We start from the raw sequence: 14,919 nt of genomic DNA on the forward strand, positions 1-14,919 counted from the left end.
TCAGTAAGAGAGTGTTAGAAAGAACTTACTATGGGATTTCAGTTTTAATTAGGTGATTTGGAAGATTGTGTGTGCTCAGTTGCTCTGTCGTGTCTGATTCTTTGCAACCCTGTGGACTGTAGCCAGTCAGCATCCTCTGTCCATGCAATTCCCCAGGCAAGAATACTGGAGTGGGTTGCCATGCCCTCCTCCAGGGTATCTTCCTGACCCAGGGACTGAATCCACATCTCTTGCATCTCCTGCATTGGCAGGCGGATTCTTTACTGCTGAGCTACCTGGGAAGCCTGATTTGGGAGATTGGGTGTTATCAAAAATCAGGGGCAATCTTATGATTGTGTGTCCCAATAAATTTTCTTTAAAGGGAGAGCAAGGATAAAACTTTTCTTCCCAGGTGGCACAGTGGTAAAAAAATCTGCCTGCTGTGCAGGAGACATGGGTTCGATCCCTGGATCGGGAAGATCCCCTGGAGAAGGAAATGGCAACCCACTCCTACTCTTGCCTGGAGAATCTCATGGACAGACGAACCTGGCGGGATACAGTCCATGGAGCCGCAAAAAGTCAGACATGACTGACTAAGCACAGCACAGCATATATATTTATGTACATATATATGTGTGTGTGTATATATATATATATATATTTGTGTATAATAAACAGAAACCTAAATTAAATAGATGCAAGAGACCAGAAGGGGGAGCTCTCATGCCCTGTGATGATAGCAGATCCCAACAAAAAGACTCATCATCTTGTCTTCTTTCCTGGCAAGGACTCAGCCAGTGAAAAGCCATGAACTCTTTGTTTACTATAGCCCTCCCAACTTCCTTTTCCCCTCTAAAAGTGTTCTTCACTTGCTGTGCAGGGACTTGCACATGACTCACCATGGTTGCAGACCCTGGATTACAATCCTCTGCTGATCTGAAATAACCTCATCTTTGCTGGAGAAATATCTGGTAGTCTATTTTTTTTTAGGTCAAAAAATATACAAAGAGATTTATTACATTTATTATAAGGAACTGGCTCATGGGATTGTGGAGGCTGCTGAATACAAAGTCTGCAGTATAGGCTGGTGGGGTGGAGACCCAGAAGAGCTGATAGTGCAGATAAAGTCTGAAGGCAGTCTACTAGATGATTCACAAATTGGAAAGATTAAGCTAGTTGTAGGTTCTTCTATGGTTGTATTTAACCTGACAGAAGGAGAAATACTGAGAAACAGCAGGCTAGGAATAAAAGAGAAAATTAGGCTTAAAATTAAAAATAAAAATTAGTAAACTCATATCTATCATTTGGAATCTATTTAAGTTTCTTTGAGCACTGTGTTTTTTCTCCTCTCACTGATAGGTGAAGAGGAGCAAAATATACTACCCCCATGTATTCCTCTTTGACATAAAGATTATCTCAAGCTGGTTATTGTTAAGAAACATCAGACTCAAGAGAAGCTCTGAAAACTGAGCAGAAGTTTCTTTTTTGCAAGGCACATTTACATTTATAAGGGAAATTTCCATTTTAAGGGTGTCTCCCTCTGTATACCACGCAGAGGAAGATGACCAAACCTCTAGAAAATTTGTACCAATGGAAAATGCAAAAACTTAAATCTGTGTAACAGTTGTACTCTAGTTTTAACTGTGTGTTTCTTGATAACCTCCCATAAGTGACCCCACATCCACCTCCAAATCTTCTTTTGTCTTCAGCTGGAGATGGTATTTAAGGTGATGCTTGGGATATTTCATAGAGTTACTCAGTTTTTTCTGAGTATCTTCCATGTATACAGGAGGTATGGCTGTGTTGACTGAAAGGAAAATGAAAAGTGTAGGAGCTGTGTGTTTATTCAGGGTCTTACTGAGGACCATAGACAGGGAGACAGCCCCTCAGCTGCTCTGAGAAACCTCTCTGAAGAAATAGAGGGAGAAGCCAGTTTATATATGATTTTGGGTAGGGAATATGTGCAGTTGAGCATACATCTCAGCAAAAGGTTAGTCACAAGGATCTAGTATCTTTGTGCTTTTTGATATATGGAAAAATGCAAGAATGTGAGTTCATAAACATTTTCTCCAGAGGTATATCTAACTATTTAAGGGTCTGTGTTTCCAAAACACAGAGTGCTTTACCCTGTTTTCTTCACCCTGAATTCCTTTCAGAATGCACTGTTGGTCAGTGACTGCAGTGGCTAATAACTTAATCCTTGTAGAACCAGATGGTGGGCAATATTCTTTGTTTTAAACATGTTGTTGAGCTTATGTTTGTTTTTCTCCTGTTAATGTCTTTTCTTATAGAGGGGGGTCTCAGCTAAGATGGTAGAGGGGAAATTATTTTTCCACCCCTACATTTGGATGACATAAAACTACCCAAGGTCCTAAGACTTGCCTTAAGTATCCTCATTGGCAAACCCAAATAGATGAATGTGAATGTGCAGTACCTATGTGTCCTCTCCAAGTTTCTAAATTTATTCTCTCAGATTTTACCAAATCACTTTTCTCAAGATAAACCAACATAAACTCACAGCTGTTTGCACACTTAATTTGGAGTCAAACAGACCTAGTTTCAAATTCCAGTCTTACCCAAAAATGGGCAAATTACTCAACCACAATGAGCCTCAGTTCTTTTGTCTACAAAAAGGGAAGTATGTTAATAATTCATAGATACATTTCAAGTTCTGCATGAGATAAAAAATGCAAAACATGTTGAACATAGCCCAAGAGATGACAGATGCTGTTATTGTTACTGTTCCTATTATTGTTAGTATTATTAAATTATTATGCCCACATCTACATTCTGATTATACAATACAGTTGGCATGCTTCATATCCTTCAGATAATAACACACAGTTCTCTAAAACTCATGTGGGCAAGGACTGTATGCTGCTAAATATAGATAGATTTCATAATCTTTAAACACTAAAGTTGTAATTTTATTCTTTTGCTTAAAAAGAATTCTATCCTACCTGTCCATCAAGGTGAGCCAATGAAGTATTTGTGTATTGGAACAGTGGTTTCTATACAATATCACTCTGGATAATTTTTCTTATATAAAAATAATGTTGTATTAGTTTTTACTGAATAGTGAAGTGAATCTGTGTATGGTACAAATACATATTCACTCTTTTTAGCTTCTTTTCCCATATAGGTTATTACAAAATATTGAGTAGAGTTCCGTGTGCTATACAGTAAGATGTTATTAGTTACCTGTTTTATATATAGTAGTGTGTCTGTCAATCCCAGTCTTCCAGTTTATCCCACCTCCTTTTACTCCCAGTAACCATAAGTTTGTTTTCTACATCTGTAAATTTATTTCAGTTTCATAGATAAGTTCATTTGTAGTCTTTTTTTTAGATTCCACATATAAGCAATATTATATGATACGTGTCTTTCTCTGTCTGACTCATTTCACTCAGTATGAGAGGTTCATCCATGTTGCTGCAAATGGCATTATTCTGTTCTTTTTTATGGCTGAGTAATATTCATATATATATATATATATATATATATATATACACACACACACACACCCCACATCTTCTTTATTCATTCCTCTGTTGATGGACATTTAGATTGTTTCCATGTCCTGGATGTTGTAAATAGTGCTGCAGTGAACATTGAGGTGCATGCATCTTTTCCAAGTATGGTTTTCTCCAAGTATATTCCCAGGAGTGGGATTGCTGGATCATATAATAGATTTATTTTCAGTTTTTTAAGGAACCTCTACATTGTTTTCCATAGTGGTTGTACCAGTTTGCATTCTGGTCAATAATGTAGGAGCGTTCCCTTTTCTCCACACACTCTCCACCATTTATTGTTTATAGACTTTTTTTTTTTTTGGTCAAGTGTGTTTTTCTTCAAGTTCACAGTGCACACAGAACAAGCCACTACCCCCCAACACCATATTCTCAGGGCAGGTTTTCACCATCTTATTGAGAGAGCCCATCAGTTTCTTGCCCTAGTCTTACACTTACTGTCCTTAAGTTTTTAAAAAAAAAAAAAAAAAAGGGAAACAGAAGGAAAAGATTTCCACTGGTTGGCAATGTGGCCTCATCCCCCACTCTAGTTGGTAGTGACAATTTTCCATGAAAGACTCTGTGGAGGCCCAGGGCCCTGGGGGACTATGGCTTACCCCTGGCCACTTTGCTGGAGGACTGTACCCCCACCCCCCAGGGTTTCCTCCTTCTCCTCTGGGGCCAGTGGGCCATGCAGGGACAAGGAAACATGACAGGGACACAAGCCCTGACCTATTGCCCACTGCAAGGAGCTGAGGACCCCTGACCCTGTATGCAGGAACTAGTGCCAGAGAGTTAAATTATAATATTCAGAACATGAGCAGGGTTGGGAAGAAAGACAACAGAGAGTGTAGGAGTCCAGTGGGGATCTTCCTGCCTTCATTTGGGGGCATTTTCAACACAGGGTTGAAGGCAGCACTGAGGAGGTGAGAGTCCTTGAGATGTGGGCCTGGCCTCAGGAGGCTGTCTGTGGGCCCAGGACTGGGGAGAGTGGGGTGGTGGGAAGGGCTACCCTAGGATAGCCTGCTTCCCCAGGGATCCCCATCTGGGCCCCCACATCCATCTATCTCCCTGCTTTCCTCCAGGCTATGACTTTCAAGAGATGTGAACCCCTGCAGCCTCCAGAGTTGGGGGTGGGCAATAAGCAGGGGCAATCCTGCCTGTATCCACGCCTGGTGGGGGTCCTCAAAATCCCGGGCAAAGTGGGGCCAGGAAGGTCATCCCAGCAGTGGACACCTGGACTGGTGTCAAGGTCTCTGCTGTGTCCTCCACCCACTGTTGGGATGGTCAAAGCTGTGGAGGCTTTGGGATGCCCCACCTGGTTGGCACAGGACACAGAGCTGCAGGGCAGGGGGGTGAGATAACTGGTGGATGGGGTTAAAGACACTAGGGAGAGGTGGGGGGTGGGGGTGCAGGAGGAGCCTGCCTCTGCGCACTGTACCTGCACACTGACCTAGTGACTTGACACATTTGTCACCAGGAGTGGGCGGCAAACACACAGCGCATGACCCGTTCTACCATAAACCTGATGAGTTTTCCAAAAGAAGCCAGCTGTGGTGGTTTTCCCACAGGTGCCCTTGGCCATGCAGCAACCTGTGTCCCATGGCCCGGGAAATTACAAGGCAGCCCCCTGACACACTGAGATGTGCAGATTTTGGGGGTTCTGGGAAGGTCCCCACCAAAATGACTGTGGAGCATCAAGTTTCAGTCACAGCTCGAAGGCAGACGTTACATTTTTCACAAGGACAGAAACAGAGACACCTAACATCGGGTGTTATGGAGGTGGGTCCGCTGCAGAACATGGTGCATAGCTGACAGGGTCTTCTCACAGGCCACCTTGAGGTTGTTGGGGTGCTTGTGCATCCACGCCAAGAGCATGGCGGCGAAGCCATCCCCAGTGCCGACGAAGATGGTGTCCACCTTGTGTGTCTCTCTGGGGATGCACTGTGTCACCGTGGAGCTGTCAGGGGTCCATGTCCTCTGGCTCCCCAGCGCCGTCAGGTAGTCAGTGCCCCTCGAGGACAGCAGGTCAGAGCTGGTGATGACCACCGTGTTGGGCCCCATGGAGTATAACTTGTCCATAACCTCTAAAGACTTCTTCCTGGCTGTGGATCTTTCTCCTGGTCAGCAACTCAGCCTCAAACTGGTTGTGGGTGATGATGTCTGCAACTGGCACCACCTTCTCTCTGTAAACGGGAAGGAGGTCCTCTGGGGATGTACATGGTGCCTTCTCCATTATGCTGGTCTCCCATCTCGGGGTCACACATGTACATAAGCCTGGAGTTCTGCTGCTAAAGTTCCCTCAGGATGCTCACCACCGTGGCCAGGAAGGATTTGTCTCACCTAGAGCCCCTGAGAATGTAATCATCCTGATTGGAATTGTTCAGCTTCAGTTCCTAGACGGATCATGGAGCTGGTCTGGGTTTGGCACTTGGCCCTTCCAATGTTAGTAGCCTGTGTGGTTTGAAAACTGGACAGAGTTTACCGCATCAGCCTCAAGCCCCAAAACCTGTAGGGAATGTGGCCAACTGATTGCTCAGGTAGCTGGGATCATGCCACCATGCCGCTGGGCAGCTGGCTGCCCCCCACAGCCCCCGCAGGTTTTGGGCTCCAATCTGCTGCTGTCCTGCTCCAGCACAGGTGCTCCATTTGGAGGACAGGCTGCCTCCCTCTCTGTAGACTTTTTGATGATGGCCATTCTGACTGGTGTGAGGTAATAACTCATTATAGTTTTGATTTGCATTTCTCTAGTAATTAGTGATGTTGAACATCTTTTCATGTGCTTTTTAACCACCTGTATGTCTTCTTTGGAGAAATGTCTTTATATCTTCTGCCCATTTTTTTTTTTATTGTGTTGTTTGCTCTTTCTATTTTGAGCTACATGGGTTGTTTGTATATATTGGAGATCAGTCCCTTGTTAGTTGCTTCATTTGCAAATATCTTCTCCCATTCTGAGAGTTTTCTTTACATTGTGCTTATAGTTTCCTTTGCTGTGAAACATTGTAAATCAATTTTACCCCAATAAAATGTTTAAAGAATGTACATTGAGAGATGAGCAGATAAAAGAGAAGTCATACATATATAAAATGGAATATTATTCAGCTATAAAATGAATGAAATAATGCCAAGGTCCAGCCCCGGCTGATCCAGGGTATTCAAAGGGGAGACGGCTTCGGCAAGTTCACTGGATACAATAGCTTTATTTAAATATTAATTACAGATATAAAGAGTAATATAATGAGGATAGCTCAGTAGGAAAATTCAGCGGAGAAAAGAGGCTGAGTAGCTTGGTTTATGCAGAAAATCAATATAACCTGTGACATCAGGTTAGTTCTGACCACGGAGGCTGCAGGCGCCCTCTTGAATAGCAGAAGGTGCCCCACCTTAGGCACCTTCTCGAGTGGGTCTTAGAAGCCCAGGCAAATAAATGGTCTCAGAGGACCTCCACGCTCCAGATGGAAACTTCAGCCAGAAATTGAGAAAAAGAATGACATGGGGAGACCAAGCTGCATTCCTATAGGGCAGAGGTGCAGTGGGTTTACAACAAAGGAAAGAATTTATTACCTTAAGGGTCTAAAGTTGCTAACACCAAGGCCACCACTTATTTTTTCTACATACCAACTATATTAATTAATACACTTCCAAGGATACAATACAGGGGATGTGGAAACTTGGCAGCAAGCATTGGCTCATCAATGAAATCTTTTACTAGTTTTATTTTGACAGTTTCTAACTCTCTGAGAGGCTCTAAGCCATTTGAATATCTTAAGCTTCCCATGTCTTTCGAGACTGGGAGACTGTAAACAATCGTATGCATAGCTGTAGGAGTCCAGGTAAACTTGTCAGGCGAGTTAGAGAGCTATCTAAGGGATTTGGATTTAAACACTCCTAATGCCCAGGAACTTATTAACTGGAGCTGTAAGTTAACTCTTTATCAGAGAGAGTGAGATGGTGGTGGGGGACAGCCCCCAGTAAAGTCAGAGGTAAGAGCACAAAGCAGTAAAGTAGTCAGACTCTTGTTTTGGGGGGTAGATGCTCGAGAATATCCAGGGGGACTCCTGAGGCTCAATCCCATCCTTGTGTATGCCGAGCCTCCTTCCTCATGACCTTTGCCACGGGTGGAGTTCCTCACGCTGGCTCCCGGCAAAATAATACCTTTTGCAGCAACATGGATGGGCCTATAGATTAACATATTAACTGAAGTAAGTCAGACAGAGAAAGACAAATATCATATGATACTGCTTGCATGTGGAATCTTAAAAAACAATGGTACAAATGAACTTATTTACAAAACACGAGTAGAGTCACAGATGTAGAAAACAAACTTATGGTTACCAGAAGCTAAAGAAGAGGGAGGGATAAGTTAGGAGACTGGAATCAACATATACACACTCAGATCAGATCAGATCAGTCGCTCAGTCATGTCCGACTCTTTGCGACCCCATGAATTGCAGCACGCCAGGCCTCCCTGTCCATCACCAACTCCCGGAGTTCACTCAGACTCACATCCATCGAGTCAGTGATGCCATCCAGCCATCTCATCTTCTGTCGTCCCCTTCTCCTCTTGCCCCCAATCCCTCCCAGCATCAGAGTCTTTTCCAATGAGTCAACTCTTCACATGACGTGGCCAAAGTACTGGAGTTTCAGCTTTAGCATCATTCCTTCCAAAGAAATCCCAGGGCTGATCTCCTTCAGAATGGACTGGTTGGATCTCCTTGCAGTGCAAGGGACTCTCAAGAGTCTTCTCCAACACCACAGTTCAAAAGCATCAATTCTTTGGCGCTCAGCCTTCTTCACAGTCCAACTCCACACGTGACCACAGGAAAAACCATAGCCTTGACTAGATGAACTTTTGTTGGCAAAGTAATGTCTCTGCTTTTCAATATGCTATCTAGGTTGATCGTAACTTTCCTTCCAAGGAGTAAGCGTCTTTTAATTTCATGGCTGCAGCCACCATCTGCTGTGATAGATAACTAATAAGGACCTACTGTATAGCACAGGGGGCTCTACTCAATATTCTGTACTCACCTATATGGAAAAATAATCTAAAAAAGAGTAGATATATGTATGTGTGTGTATATATATATATATATATATATATATATATATATATATATGAGTCACTTTGTTATACACTTAAAACTAACACAAGATTGTAAATCAACTATACTCCAATAAAAATTTTCAAAATAAATAAATAAAATAATAAGACTATCAACAGGGGGCGGTCCTAAGATGGCAGAGATGGCAGAGGAATAGGATGGGGAGACCAATTTCTCCCTAAAAATTCATCAAAAGAACATTTGAACGCTGAGTAAATTCCACAAAACAACTTCTGAATGCCGGCAGAAGACATCAGGCACCCAGAAAAGCAGCCCATTGTCTTTGAAAGGAGGTAGGAAAAAATACAAAAGATAAAAAGAGAGACAAAAGAGTCAGGGATGGAGATCCGTCCCAGGAAGGGAGTCTTAAAAAAGAGAGAAGTTTCCAAACACCAGGAAACACTCTCACTGGCGAGTCTGTGGTGAGCCTTGGAACCTCAGAGGGCAACATAACCGGGAGGAAAAATAAATAATTTAAACCCACAGATTATGTGCCCAATGGTAACTCCCAGTGGAGAAGCAGCGCTGACGCCTGGGTCCACCACTAACAAGCAGGGGCTGGCAGGGAGGCTCCGGTTGCATTGCTTAGAGTAAGGACCGGGCCTGAATACCCCAAGGGCAATCTGAGGGAACTAACTTGAGATAACAAACCAGACTGTGGGATAACCTAAGACACCTTCAGGCCCACTCACAGAACAAAGGACTGAGCAGAGCTAGCCTTCTACGGACCAGCCCATCCCCCACCAGAGACAGGCAGGCGAGGGCAGCCAGAGCTGGAAGGGGGCAATCGCAGCCCCAGACAGGCATCATCAACCTTACTGCAAGCAGGCTTCATTACTAACCAAGACTTCTTGGGATTCTGGATGGTCAACATCTGCCTGAGAAGGTGTGCCGCTTGTACACCCAGGAAACTGAGCAGCAGGGACAGGGGAGGCGATAAGTCGCAGCTACTGCGCTCACCAAACACCTGGTCACCTGAGCTGCTTGGACCTGGGAAGGGCACAAAACGCAGGCCCAACCGAGTCTGTGCCTTTGTAGAGTACCTGAGTACCTGAACCTGAGCAGCTTAGATCTGGGAAGAGCATACAACCCAGGGCTGGCCTCAGACAGTTCCCAGCAGAGCAACCTAGAGCCTTGAGGCAACCTAGTAACCTTGAGGCTACTGTAAGAATACAACTGAAAACCAGTGGCAGGAGGCTTAAGTCCAAATCCTGAGAACACCAGAGAACTCCTGACTCCAGGGAACATTAATCAACAGGAGCTCATCAAACACCTCCATACCTACATTGAAACCAATCACCACCCAAGGGCCAACAAGTTCCAGAGCAAGACATACCATGCAAATTCTCCAGCAACACAGGAACATAGCCTCAAGCTTCAATATACAGTCTGACCAAAGTCACTCCAAACCCATTGACATCTCATAACACATTGCTGGACACTTCATTGCACTTCAGAGAGAAGAAATCCAGCTCCACCCACCAGAATACCGACACAAACTTCCCTAACCAGGAAACCTTGACAAGCCACCTGTCCAAATCCACCCACAGCAAGGAACCGACACAATAAAGAGAACTCCACAACCTGCCAGAATATAGAAAGGCCAAACAAACACAGCAATCTAAACAAGATTAAAAGACAGAGAAATAGGTAGCAGGTAAAGAAACAGGATAAATGCCCACCAAACCAAACAAAAGAGGAAGAGATAGGGAATCTACCTGATAAAAAGTTCCGAATACTGATAGTGAAAATGATCCAAAATCTTGAAAATAAAATGGAGTTACAGATAAACAGTCTGCAGACAATGATTGAGAAGATGGAAAAAAGGTTTAACAAGCACTTAGAAAATAAAAAAGAGTCAATCAGTTCAGTTCAGTTCAGTCGCTTAGTCCTGTCCCACTCCTTGCGATCCAGTGAATTGCAGCACGCCAGGCCTCCGTCTCCATCACCAACTCCCGGAGTTCACTCAGACTCACGTCCATCGAGTCAGTGATGCCATCCAGCCAGTGATGTCATCCATCCATCTCATCCTCTGTCGTCCCATTCTGCTCCTGCCCCCAATCCCTCCCAGCATCAGAGTCTTTTCCAATGAGTCAACTCTTCACATGAGGTAGCCAAAGTACTGGAGTTTCAGCTTTAGCATCATTCCTTCCAAAGAAATCCCAGGGCTGATCTCCTTCAGAATGGACTGGTTGGATCTCCTTGCAGTGCAAGTGACTCTCAAGAGTCTTCTTCAACACCACAGTTCAAAAGCATCAATTCTTCGGTGCTCAGCTTTCCTCACAGTCCAACTCTCACATCCATACACGACCACTGGAAAAACCATAGCCTTGACTAGACGGACCTTTGTTGGCAAAGTAATGTCTCTGCTTTTCAATATGCTATTTAGCTTGGTCATAACTTTTCTTCCAAGGAGTAAATGTTTTTAATTTCATGGCTGCAGTCACCATCTGCAGTGATTTTGGAGCCCCCCAAAATAAAATCTGACACTGTTTCCCCATCTATTTCCCATAAAGTGATGGGACCAGATGCCATGATCTTCATTTTCTGAATGTTGAGCTTTATTAAGCCAACTTTTTCACTCTCCTCTTTCACCTTCATCAAGATGCTTTTTAGTTCCTCTTCACTTGCTGCCATAGGGGTGTTGTCATCTGCATATCTGAGGTCATTGATATTTCTCCTGGCAATTTTGATTTCAGCTTGTGCTTCTTCCAGCCCAGCGTTCCTCATGATGTACTCTACATAGTAGTTAAATAAGCAGGGTGACAATATACAGCCTTCACGTACTCCTTTTCCTATTTGGAACCAGTCTGTTGTTCCATGTCCAGTTCTAACTGTTGCTTCCCGACCTGCATACAGTTTTCTCAAGAGGCAGGTCAGGTGGTCTGGGATTCCCATGTCTTTCAGAATTTTCCACAGTTTATTGTGATCCACACAGTCAAAGGCTTTGGCATACTCAATAAAGCAGAAACAGATGCTTTTCTGGAACTCTCTTGCTTTTTCCATGATCCAGCGGATGATGGCAATTTGGTCTCTGGTTCCTTTGCTTTTTCTAAAACCAGCTTGAACACCTGGAAGTTCACGGTTCACGTATTGCTGAAGCCTGGCTTGGAGAATTTTGAGCATGACTTTACTAGCGTGTGAGATGAGTGCAATTGTGTGGTAGTCTGAGCATTCTTTGGCATTGCCTTTCTTTGGGATTGGAATGAAAACTGATCTTTTCCAGTCCTGTGGCCACTGCTGAGTTTTCCAAATTTGCTGGCATATTGAGTGTAGCACTTTCACAGCATCATCTTTCAGGATTTGAGATAGCTCAACTGGAATTCCATCACCTCCACTAGCTTTGTTCATAGTGATGCTTTCTAAGGCCCACTTGACTTCATACTCCAGGATATCTGGCTCTAGGTGAGTGATCACACCATCATGATTATCTGGGTGGTGAAGATGTTTTTTGTACAGTTCTTCTGTGTATTCTTGCCACCTCTTTTTAATATCTCCTGCTTCTTTTAAGTCCATACCATTTCTGTCCTTTATCGAGCCCATCTTTGCATGAAATGTCCCCTTGGTATCTCTAATTTTCTTGAAGAGATCTCTAGTCTTTCCCATTCTGTTTTTTTCCTCTATTTCTTTGCATTGATTGCTGAGGAAGTCTTTCTTATCTCTTCTTGCTATACTGTGGAACTCTGCATCAGATGCTTATATCTTTCCTTTTGTCCTTTGCTTTTGGCTTCTCTTCTTTTCACAGCTATTTGTAAAGCCTTCCCAGACAGCCATTTTGCTTCTTTGCATTTCTTTTCCATGGGGATGGTGTTGATCCCTGTCTCCTGTACAATGTCAAGAACCTCAGTCTGTAGTTCATCAGGCACTCTATCTATCAGATCTAGTCCCTTAAATCAATTTCTCACTTCCACTGCATAATCATAAGGAATTTGATTTAGGTCATACCTGAGTGGTCTAGTGTTTTTCCATACTTTCTTCAATTTTAGTCTGATTTTGGCAATAAGAAGTTCATGATCTGAGCCACAGTCAGCTCCTGGTCTTGTTTTTGTTGACTGTATAGAGCTTCTCCATCTATATATAATGAATAATGCAATAAATGAGATCAAAAACACTCTAGAGGGAACCGACAGTAGAATAATAGAGGCAGAAGGTAGGATTAGTGAGGTAGAAGATAGAATGGTAGAAATAAATGAATCAGAGAGGAAAAAAGAAAAACGGATTTAAAGAAATGAGGACAATCCTAGAGACCTCTGGGACAATGTTAAACGCCCCAACATTTGAATCATAGCAGTCCCAGAAAAAGAAGAAAAAAGAAAGACCATGAGAAAATACTTGAGGAGATAATGGTTAAAAACTTCCCTAAAATGGGGAAGTAAATAATCACCCAAGTCTAAGAAACCCAAAGAATCCCAAACCCAAGGTGAAACACCCAAAGACAAGTATTAATCAAATTGACAAAGATCAAACACAAAGAATAAATATTAAAAGCAGCAAGGGAAAAACAACAAATAATACACAAGGGGATTCCCATAAGGATAACAGCTGATCTTTCAATAGAAACTCTTCAAGCCAGGAGGGAATGGCAAGACATACTTAAAGTGATGAAAGAAAATAACCTACAGCCCAGATTACTGTACCCAGCAAGGATCTCATTCAAATATGTATGAGAAATCAAAAGCTTTACAGACAAGCAAAAGCTGAGAGAATTCAGCACCACCAAACGACCTCTCTGACAAATGCTAAAGGATCTTCTCTAGACAGGAAACACACAAAGGGTATATAAACTGGAACCCAAAACAACAAATAAATGGCAACGGGATCATAGTTATCAATAATTACTTTAAACATAAATGGGTTGAATGCCCCAACCAAAAGACAAAGACTGGCTGAATGGATACAAAAACAAGACCCCTATATATGTTGTCTACAAGAGACCCACCTCGAAACAAGGGACACACAGAGACTGAAAGTGAAGGGCTGGAAAAAGATATTCCATGCAAATAGAGACCAAAAGAAAGCAGAGGAGCAATACTCATATCAGAGAAAGTAGACTTTAAAACAAAGGCTGTGAAAAGAGACAAAGAAGGACACTACATAATGATCAAAGGATCAATCCAAGAAGAAGATATCACAATTATAAATATATATGCACCCAATATAGGAGCACCACAATATGTAAGACAAATGCTAACAAGTATGAAAGGGGAAATTAACAATAACACAATATAGTGGGAGACTTTAATACTCCACTCACACCTATGGATAGATCAACTAAACAGAAAAATAACAAGGAAACACAAACTTTAAATGATACTATAGACCGGTTAGACCTAATTGATATCTATAAGACATTTCACCCCAAAACAAAGAATTTCACCTTTTTCTCAAGCACACATGGAACCTTCTCCAGGAGAGATCACTTTCTGGGCCATAAATCTAGCCTTGGTAAATTCAAAAAAATTGAAATCATTCCAAGCATCTTTTCTGACCACAATGCACTGAGATTAGATCTCAATTACAGGAGAAAAGCTGTTAAAAATTCCAACATATGGAGGCTGAACAACATGTTGCTGAATAACCAACAAATCACAGAAGAAATAAAAAAACAAATCAAAATATGCATAGAAATGACTGAAAATGAAAACACAACAACCCCAAACCTGTGGGACACTGTAAAATAATGCTAAGGGGAAGGATCATAGCAATACAGGCATACCTCAAGAAACAACAAAAAAGTCAAATAAATAACCTAACTCTACACCTAAAGCAACTAGAAAAGGAAGAAATGAAGAACCCCAGGGTAAGTAGAAGGAAAGAAATCTTAAAAAATTAGGGCAGAAATAAATGCAAAAGAACAAAAGAGACCATAGCAAAAATCATCAAAGCCAGAAGCTGGTTTCTTGAGAGGATAAATAAAATTGACAAACCATTAGCCAGACTCATCAAGAAACAAAGGGAGAAAAATCAAATCAATAAAATTAGAAATGAAAATGGAGAGATCACAACAGACAACACAGAAATACAAAGGATCATAAGAGACTGCTATCAGCAATTATATGTGAATAAAATGGACAACGTGGAAGAAATGGACAAATTCTCAGAAAAGTACAACTTTCCAAAACTGAACCCGGAAGAAATAGAAAATCTTAACAGACCCATCTCAAGAACAGATATTGAAACTGTAATCAGAAATCTTCCAGCAAACAAAAGCCCAAGTCCAGATGGCTTCACAGCTGAATTCTCCCAAATATTTAGGGAAGAGCTAACACCTATCCTACTCAAACTCTTCCAGAAAATTGCAGAGGAAGGTAAGCTTCCAAACTCATTCT

The 14,919-nt window shown here is 42.4% G+C and overlaps 1 pseudogene; it reads right to left on the reverse strand.

The window, feature by feature from the left end:
• Positions 1 to 5,249: 5,249 nt before the first annotated feature.
• LOC102405011 lies at positions 5,250 to 6,186 on the reverse strand (annotated as a pseudogene).
• Between the last annotated feature and the right edge of the window lie 8,733 nt (positions 6,187 to 14,919).

This window comes from Bubalus bubalis, chromosome X (assembly GCF_019923935.1).
Source record: "Bubalus bubalis isolate 160015118507 breed Murrah chromosome X, NDDB_SH_1, whole genome shotgun sequence".
NCBI classification, from domain to species: Eukaryota; Metazoa; Chordata; class Mammalia; order Artiodactyla; family Bovidae; genus Bubalus; species Bubalus bubalis.